Here is a 10,194-nt window from a genome sequence, read left to right on the forward strand (position 1 = left end):
AGCTAGACATTTATTCAGTACACGCTCTCTAGGTACAGCATCTGTAGAGATCCAGCATGTGTGCTTCTGTGTGCAGGCAGCCATCTTGACTACTGCCTTCTGGGTAGCCTAGTGCATCTTGGGTAGTGTAGTCTTAAACACATACAACTAAATATACAGCTCTATACAGCTCTACGGCTCCATCTAGTGTACCACTCCAGAATGACATGTTATTGATCATTACAAATACCTTGCCCCCAATCCCATGTGCCTTAATTTTGCACGCTAATCTCTTATGTGGGACTTTATCGAAAGCCTTCTGAAAGTCCAAATACACCACATCCACTGATTCTCCCTTATCTATTTTACCAGTTACATCCTCAAAAAATTCCAGTAGATTAGTCAAGCATGATTTACCTTTTGTAAATCCATGTTGACTTTGTCCGATCCTGTCACTGCTTTCCAAGTGCTCTGCTATTTCATCTTTTATAATAGACTCTAGCATTTTCCCCACTACCGATGTCAGGCTTACCGGTCTATAATTCCCCGCTTTTTCTCTACCACCTTTTTTGAATAGTGGGGTAACATTAGCTACCCTCCAATCCATGGGTACCGTTCCAGAATCTATCGAGTTCTGGAAGATGACCAGTAATGCATCAACTATATCTAGGGCCACTTCCTGAGAAACTGTTTCTCTCTCCACAGATGCTGCCTGACCTGCTGAGTATTTTCAGCATTTTCTGTTTTTATTTCAGATTTCCAGCATCCGCAGGATTTTGCTTTTGTATATTGAAGGCCCAAATGTTTAAGTGTGCTAATGTACTTATAATGTCCCACCTGCTCGCTTTAAAGAGCAGAGAGAATCTGTTAGTATTCAGTGACACCTTAAGAGTACTATTCACCAGAACATGAAGCTTCACCACACATGTTTCTGAGAAGTCACTTTCTTCCATAAAAATGCCATTTTGTTGGTAGGGTTAGTTTGGATAAATGTTTGTTTGCATTGTAGTCTGCAATTAAGCAGAAAGCAATACCATTGGCAACTGCAATGAAGACTTCAGTATCGCAAGTGAGAGACGCAATAGAAGTGGCATTGCTAATTAATGCTCTCACTGCTACTATGCAAACCTTGAATCTAAACTTCAACATGCGTTCATGAGCAGTTTCAACTCGCTTGGAGGATGGCTACTGATATTCATGAGGAGGAGGATTCAAATAACTCAGTGGATGAAATAGCAATTGACTCTTGTAGTGCACTTAGTGGGTATATGGAAAGACTGTGATATAAGCATTTTTGCAATTTTAATATCGAGGTCAGCTATTCCTTCAGATCATTGAGGACCCGGTGACACATCAATAACAAGCTTTGATGCTAAATCTGAGCACTGTTTGGCTGTAAAGTCCACGTAACTGTGTTTATTCTAGCGAACCTGTTGCCTGGGATAGTTTGTTCTGGAAGTGGTGTGCCTTCCGTGCTTCTCCTCAAGCTTTTGCTTCACTATGTAATAACTAGCAATAACTGATGTACCCATGATGAAAACTTTGCTCCAGTACTGGCAATTGTGCCTTTGGAACAATTCATAATCTGAATGCCAGTAGCATAGCCAGGAGCATACAATGTACACAAATCCATACATATCTTATTCATCAGCTTTGAAGTGTACATTTGGGGCTAATTTGATGCCACAAAAGATATGGCTGGCAGATGCTGTTATAGTCACTGATTCAACTGGAAATTATTGGCTTCATACTAAATCGTGAATTTCCACCTGTAGCACAGAGTATTATTCCAAAACAAAGCAGCAACATTGGGTAGGAACTCCAGCCAAGAACATTAAGTAAATATGAATGGGAGACAAAGGGGGAGGTTGAATGGTGGAAGTGCCTTCCAATCTGGCAGAGGAAGCTGAAGGGGAGGGGGCCACTGTGTAGGGGAAGGGCTTAAGGGAGAGAATGGCTGGAATTTTGCCAGCACTCAGGGGGCAGGATTGGAGGTGGGACCTCCGGCAAAATTGCAAAGATTGACAGCGGGCAGGAAACCCGCTGCCAACCCACCTCCAACCAATTGGGAGGAATTGCCCTCCCAACTCCATTATGCTTTGGACGCAAGATTTTATTCAGAACCATTACAATTTAGCACAATGAATTGTAATTGTAAATATTAAATGTGTTCTTATATTAATACAGGGCATATATTGAAGATTTTTGTATCCAAAGCACAAACAGAAACAAAAATTATATATAGAGAGCATATATAATCATCTAAGCATATTTAAAGTTAGGTACTTGGAAAGAGTTCCTTTTTGTTGGTTGTTAATGGGCTGTATTCAAGATCATTGACGTAGGACATTAATGTTTAGATCATGTTCGACAGAATTAAAGAACATTGCTTTTAAATAATTTTCTTTAAAGAAAATCCTAAATTTAGTTTCAATTTCCAGATTTGATCTTCCTAAAAGAATCAGATTAATTTCATTAGGCTGAATCTCAGATATTTTTATAGTTTTGGAATATAGGGATAGGTCGACAATAAAAAAAGTTTCTTTGCTTCTTTAAATGGAGATATTTAGTTGAGCATATGATAGAGTGGAATGATGATTATTTATAAGGACCAGTTCTAATTTATAAACCTCAGTCCACTTCTGTCAATAAGACAATACTGAATAGACAGTGATATAATTAAAGCACAAGGTGAAAGCAGATGATTTTAACTAGCATAATGTCTCTCATTGCTGTGTAAAATTGGAATTGTAACCATATATTCATACCTAATTATCTTGAATCAAATTGCTTATTAAAATCATATTGAGATATGTGATATAACCTGTGGCCAAGTCATAAAATTAAATTTTCTCAAAGGAACATATTGCTCATGCCTTAGGAATTATGGGGGTGATTTTCATCTGTGTGAGGTAAACAGGACAAGCCCAAGGCCACCCAAAGGAATTAGCATGGGATGCATGCAACTTTTGGGGTCGGTCCTCATTATTATGTGGTCTGCAATCTGTCTGTGTGAAACACACTCCCAATAGACAATTCACTGATTTGAAGATGGGATATCAGATGGTGCAACCGTCTGTCGAGGGCCTGCAGCAGCAGCAACTTAAAGAGGTGTATTTTTCATCAGAACATAAAAAGCAGCACTGTGGAACATCAGGCAACATGAATGCAGAACCTACAGCAACAATACATAAGCTTTCAAATCCATTAAGGTGGAAAGCTCACAAGTGACTGCTGGAAAAAAGTCTTGAAAAGCTCCATCTATCTTTTCCACACAGCAGATGAGAAGCCCTTAAGTATCACTGGAAATGGCCACCTCCTGACTTGTACCACCCATGGTTGGTGGGCGAGAGCTGGTGATAGCTGAGTGGACTGAAATAAAAATGGCATTGGGGTCTAAATGACATCACTCGACCAGTTATTGCATGTATGTACAAGTCTCTGTCTTTTCCAAGGGGAGCTCTTGTTGCCAAGTTTCAAGTCTGCCCAAAAGTCGTAACAGGAATTAAAACAGTGGTAAGGTGGCAGGACTAGCAGCGGGACATTTTGGTTCCACTACCACCCAATTATTGAACGCAAATATGGCAATAGTGAGATGAAAGTCATCCTCTTTCAGTGCAAGATTCTAGGAATCAAAAAATATTAGCAATTTATATTTTTATTTGTAGGTACCTCAAGTCATGTTGGAACTTTTAACAAATCATCCATATTACTGCCTTTTGAGGTGCAACTAGGTTACCATCCTTTTCACTGTAATTTGAAAGCATGTTCAAACCATTTACTTTTCCAGCTGAAATGCTTCAGTTTTCCTTCACCTTTCTCCCTAAATGTAGAGAGGATTCAGGAGGAAAGGAGTGGTGAAGAGGATAACATGGACTGGTCATGTAGAGGGGCTTGTGTAACCTTTATGGGGAGGGAATAAGCAGGTCACTGGAATCGCTGTTCTATTAGATGATCCTGGCCTCTCTGGCTGCGATGCGTTGTGTTCACCCTCCTCCTTCAACTTTGTCCTCGCCTTCATCCAATTCTTCCTCATCAGATGATGACCCTTTATCTTTGCTTCCTCCAACTACAATCTTCTCTGCATTACAATGTTGTGCAACATGCAGCACACTACTATGATGCAACAAATTTTGTGTGGAGGGTGCTTCCAGACCTATCCAGGCACCTGCACCTTTACTTCAGTAGCACTATACTGTGCTCAGTAATGTTCCTCATGGTCCCATGGCTGTGAATGTACCCAAGCTGTCCAGGCGTGGTGGGGATGCTGAAGTGTGGCCAGCCATGTGTGCAGGGGTGGCCCTTGTCCTTTACATTTCTGGAAAAGTGGAATAGTGGGAGGATAGATGACTGTTGCCAGATGAAGACGTCATGACAGCTGCCTGTGACTTGGCAGACTTGCATGATCCTTCTGTGGTGATCTTGCACCAGCTGGACATTGACTGACTGATAGCCTTTCCTGTTGATGAAAGCTACTAACTCGTCTTCTGGTGACTTTGATGGCTACATGTGTGCCATCTATAACCCCTTGGCATGAAGGAAGCCAGCCACTACTGCAAATCCCAAAGCCCTCTCATTTTGCGTGTAGGTGTCCATGGGAAAGGTGATGTATTTATTGCATATCGCTGACCTGCTTGATGCAGCTGTGCACTGCAAGCTGGGAGATGTAACAGCCTGAAAAGACCCTGTGGTAAAAAAGTTAAGAGCAGTGGTGAATTTGAGAGCCACTGGGAAAGCATAGCCACTTAGGCCAGCAGGCGGCACATCCAGTTGCAGGAAGCTGCATAGATCAGGAGTAACCTGCCTGGTGAAACGCAGTCTCCAGATGCAGTGCTTCACAGTCATTTCAGGTAAAGTGCCTCTTGGCCTATAAACCATGTGGACTGGGTAAGGCCTTCTACAAGCAGCCCCCTCACCTGCTGTCTTCTAACAGACCCAGCTGCTGCTCTTTCTGATTGTTAAGGCTGCTGCTGCTGCTGCTCCAACTGTTCCTCCATCCAAAAATGAAGCAAATATGGCATCCATGATCAGCTGTGAGAGCTTAATCAGTGTGAGTAAAGCAAAAAAAAACAGAAACAAGCAATCTCCAAGCGCAACAATCCTTTGTAAATCCACTACATAGGATTACATAGGATATACGGCACAGAAACAGGCCATTTGGCCCAACCAGTCCATGCCGGCGTTTATGCTCCACGCGAGCCTCCTCCCGTCTTTCCTCATCTAAATCTATCAGCATAACCCTCTATTCCCTTCTCCCTCATATGCTTGTCTAGCCTCCCCTTAAATGCATCTATACTATTCGCTTCAACCTTTCCCTGTGGTAGCGAGTTCCACATTCTCACCACTCTTTGGGTAAAGAAGATTCTTCTGAATTCCCTATTGGATTTCTTGGTGACTATCTTATATTGATGGCGTCTAGTTATGCTCTTCCCCACAAGTGGAAACATTCTCTCTCTATCCACTTTGTCAAATAATTTTCATAATTTTAATGACCTCTATTAGGTCACCCCTCAGCCTTCTTTTTTCAAGAGAAAAGAAACCCAGCCTGTTCATTCTTTATGTAAACCCTCGCATTTCTGGTATCATCCTTGTATATCATCCTTGTACCCTCTCCAATGCCTCTATATCCTTTCTATAATATGGCGACCAGTACTCTAAGTGTGGACTAACCAAGGTTCGATACAAGTTTAGCATAACTTCCCTACTTTTCAATTCTATCCCTCCAGAAATAAACCTTTTTGTTGGTTTGCTTTTTTTATGGCCTTGTTAACCTGTGTCACAACTTTTAGTGATTTGTGTATTTGTACTCCGAGATCCCTTTGTTCCTCTAGCCCACCTAGACTCGCACCCTCCAAGTGATAAGTGACCTCCCTATTCTTCCTACCAAAATGTAATACCTCACATTTATCTGTATTGAACTTCATTTGCCAATTATATGCCCATTTTGCAAGTTTATTAATGTCTTCCGGTAACTTCTTGTAGTCCTCCTCAGTATTAACTATCCCCCCCCCCCCCAATTTGGTGTCATACGCAAATTTAGAAATTGTGTTTTTGATTCCTAAGTCTAAATCGTTAATGTAAATTGTGAACATCAGTGGTCCCAGCAGTGATCCTTGTGGAACACCACTACCCACCTTCTGCCACTGTGAATAGCTACCCTTTACTCCTATTCTCTGCTTTCTGTCCTGAGGCACTTTACAGCCTTCTGGACTCCACATAGAGTTCAACAATTTCAGATCATAACCTCGACCCCTATCATATATATATATTTTTCCACACTTTTTTTGTTTGTGTTTTCTTTTCTTCTCTCCCATATGGCAACTGTCTTTCATTCTGCCAGCGCAATTTACACTTCATCTAGAGCCATCTTTTGTTTCTTAACCTGTCCCATTACCATCTCCTTTTGCCTTGAATATTTCTTAATGTCTCTTAACCTCTCCTGCCTTCTATCCTATCACAGACCTTCCCTTTTGTTCTTTCATCCCCTCCCCCATTTCCCAGCTTCTACACTTGCTTAAAAATCTGTTCCATTTCATGCTTTTTTCGAGTTCTGACGAAAGGTCATTGACCTGAAACGTTGGGCAAGATTTTCATTCAGGAGTTGGGTTGGAGGCGGGACTACAACTTTCGGGGTTGTAGTCCCGCCTCCATCGAGATGCGGCCAATCCACGCGATTTTAACTTGATTGACCTTGTTGAGCCCGCCCAGTGGGCTCAGCAGGCCAATTAAGGGCCACCCGACAACAGGTGACGTCACAGCCTGAAATTTCAACTGTCAAGGGGTTTTGACAGATGAAATATCAGCGTTTCACAGCTGTTTGAAGCTGTCAAACACTGACAGTCTTACTTCTAACATGAGTCCTTCTCCACAGACTCAGTTAGAAATCTCTCCTGCACAGAAAGCTGAAGGCTGTCACTTTTGACAGTTCGCAGCCATTCTGCTTTCTGTGCCGGTGAGATGAGGGACTCGCGAGACCTAAAGGAAGGCTGAAAAGGTAAGAAAAGGTATGTAAAACTTATTTAGACACACCAAACACACTTACCTTTGCACTCATGCACACATCACTCACCTGAACACCGACATCTCGACCCCTCCAAATTCTTTAACCCGACGGCCCGCCTCCTCTAACTTGGCATGGTTTGGAGCCGTCGGGAATCCCACACTTCAACCTTAAACATAGGGATTAGGCTAAAAACTGCCTGTTAACTACCTGTTAACAGGCAGTTAATTGGCACTAATCCCTTCCCGCCTCGGGTAGGCGGGTCCCAGTGCGGGGCGGGTACCCGCCTCCTTTGAAACTGGCATGGAGGCGGGTTTGGGTGCGGAATGGGGTCGGGACCCCTGATTTTGGGATTTTAACCCCCCGCACGCCTCCAATCCCGACTCCATGGCCCAATGAAAATCCTGCCCGGTAACTCTGTTTCTCTCTTCACAGATGTTGCCTGACCTGTTGAGTATCTCCAGTATTTTCTGTTTTTATTTCAGATTTCCAGCATCTGCAGTATTTTAATTTTGTATCCTTATAGTCAACTATACATGACTAGTTTCGTCTTAAATCTCCCTCTGTGTACATTGCTCTCATTCCTGCATACACATAATTCAGTTATTTCCATCTCCAGATTAACAATTAGTTAAAAAGGACATACAGTATGAAATAAAAACAACAAATGTTACAAACATTCAGTAGGTCAGGCAACATCTGTGGAGAGAGTATGGGGTTAACGTTTCGGGTCGATGACCTTTCGTCAGAACATAGGATGTGATCTGATTGTAACACAACCCTCAAAAACTTGATCTTCTTCTTGTCGACTATAATCATTTCGTTTAAACGGGACAATTTACAAATGATTGTAACTGAAAAACAACCACAGGAAACATCAGTTTTAAATCCTAATTGCTCAGAATTTTCGTTTTGCTAGTGCAACAGTATTTAAAATTCTGAAGCATGACTAGCTGATTTTACCATTTAAAAAAAACGAATGCCTAACGTGAGGGTTTTGCATTGTTCCAGTTTTACTGAAAAACACTGAAGGTCAAAAATGTTTTCCTCCAGATTTTCTCCCTCTGAAGATTTCGCGCAGTGACACACAGACGTACATACAGAATGATGGATGATACACGTAGAGTACAGGTTTCAAATGCTCACTCTTCTTACTTCCTCAATAGATAAAAGGAAGTCTCTTCGACGATTTTGCAGAAAAAATGCGGGAGAATCTTATTTTAGAAAGAAAAAGTCTGCCTAAATATATTCGAAGACCTATTGCACATATTGCAGTTCAACAAACTGGAATGATTTGTTGCATGTTTTTATTGTAGCTATTTGTGTCTTACTTGTCCATTTTAAACATGTTTCTCATGCAAGCTATTTTTGTCGACTCCTCAGTTGCTATCTAGTGCAGCTTCAATGTGAATCGTGCAGCCGTGATGTCCATTCCTCTGGGTGCATGACTCATCTTCGTGAGAGCTGAAGATGGTTATTGCGGGACCGCCTTTCACTATGAGCTGTAAAGTACAGTATGTCCTGTTTTGGAATACATACAAGAAAACTAAACCAGTTTTGCGCCTATACTTAGATGGCGTTTATGAAAATGACGATAAAGTGACTGTTGAAAGCTGAAGAAAACCACTCACAGTTCTGGGAAGGCTGTTCCAGCAAAGCCGCAACCGGGGAACTGTGGTGAGAGACAGAGCCCGAGCAAAGCCCAGGCTGTGCAGAAGAGACACAACGAAGCCGAGTCCAAAATACAACCCTTGTGCCTAAGCCCATCGCAAACATTAGGAAACGAAACGAGCGGGGCTGGGGTGAATCTCCTCTGGGTTTCTCCAGCTCCGCCGCCGTAAATGCGTCGGAAACCCCGTTTACGCCCGTCGGGAGAAGCCCCGAGTAAATTCACCCTGAGCTGTGTACAAGCTGTACAACAGTTTACCACCGGGAATTCTTCCGATCGGACGTGGTAAATTAGGCGAAAGATCGGCGGAAACCCTGCTCGCGTCGATTCGGGTTTCCGCCGAAGTTACGGCAGTTTAATTGGGAGAACCACATGAGGAAGTTCCTGGCTGAACAAACGCGGAACAATAACTAACTAGTTCATGTCATCAATGCAATGATTATTGAGACGTTGAAGTAACAAACTCACCGTACAATGGTAGAGTGAGTTACTGACTATATTAGTGCACATTCAATGTCTTACAAAGTGGAAACCTGGAATATTAAGGTGACTGCCACATAGCAAGCTGTCATGAGCAGGTCCTCCCACTGAGTTAAAGACAGATGTCTGTCATATGATGAACTAAGATGACAGCGACTGGAAGATATTTGCTGGAGTCTGGGTAGGCAAACACACACTCATATATCCATATATAGAGTGCCTACCTTGATTGGGTTGCAGAATGGCAAATAGTTCCTGCTGAAGATAGGGTTGCCAACTCTGGTTGGTTGTATTCCTGGAGGTGTCATCATGTGACTGCCTGCCTCCAACTGCCCACTCCTCCCCTCCCCCCACTCCTGCCATTGGTCGCCCAGCATGTCCCTACTCACGGGGCACCACCTTCCCATGCCAATTGGAAAGCGATTAAACTCTTCAGCCAAACAGCCTTTTTTTTCCATGTTTAATATTTTTACAACTAGTAAACAAAAGTGTTCAAAGAATTGTTTTTAAAAACCACAATTTTTTATTGTCCCTGTGATTTACCTCCTGGGTTGCTCGCAGCAGTGCCCTGGAGAATAGTCTTTAATTCCGGGAGACTCCAGGACAATCCTGGTGGGTTGGCAACCCTAGCTGAAGCTCATTATCACCAACTGAGGGAACCAGTAATACCAACCCCACTGTCTCACAAATTGTGAGACAAACTCTTAAAAATCATGAGGTTTGGTAAGAAATCATGTTAGGCTATTTTTTGGTTTAGTAAACCTCATTAGTGGCTTTATTTAATCTCTAACCAGTCATAGCTCTTTACAAAAACTATATTATTGCATCTGAAAATGCTTTACAAAAAACTTTAAAAAAATCCTACCAGTTATTACCACCCTTCGCCTGGTGCCCAACACAAATACTATGCAAGGCAGTCCCTGCAGCTGCCAACCAGAGGTAAATTTTGGGGGGAAAAAAATCAAAAACATGTTCCCATGGAGACAGGAGTCGCTATAACCCCCAGTGAACATTGATGTGATTGGTGATGTGAAAACTTTTATCTTCACTTCAGCTGAAAGGTAAC

At 42.4% G+C, this 10,194-nt stretch overlaps 1 long non-coding RNA gene across 1 annotated transcript; it reads right to left on the minus strand.

The window, feature by feature from the left end:
- Positions 1–8,268: 8,268 nt before the first annotated feature.
- On the minus strand, positions 8,269–9,456 carry LOC147113907 (uncharacterized). Its single transcript, XR_015079150.1, has 2 exons — positions 8,611–9,456; positions 8,269–8,500 (listed from the first exon to the last, which is right to left on the minus strand). It is a non-coding gene; the product is annotated as an uncharacterized LOC147113907 (long non-coding RNA).
- Positions 9,457–10,194: the final 738 nt, after the last annotated feature.

The sequence above is a fragment of the Somniosus microcephalus genome, chromosome 8 (genome assembly GCF_052327205.1).
Source record: "Somniosus microcephalus isolate GS21.2 chromosome 8, FLI_Smic_1.0, whole genome shotgun sequence".
Classification (NCBI taxonomy): Eukaryota; Metazoa; Chordata; class Chondrichthyes; order Squaliformes; family Somniosidae; genus Somniosus; species Somniosus microcephalus.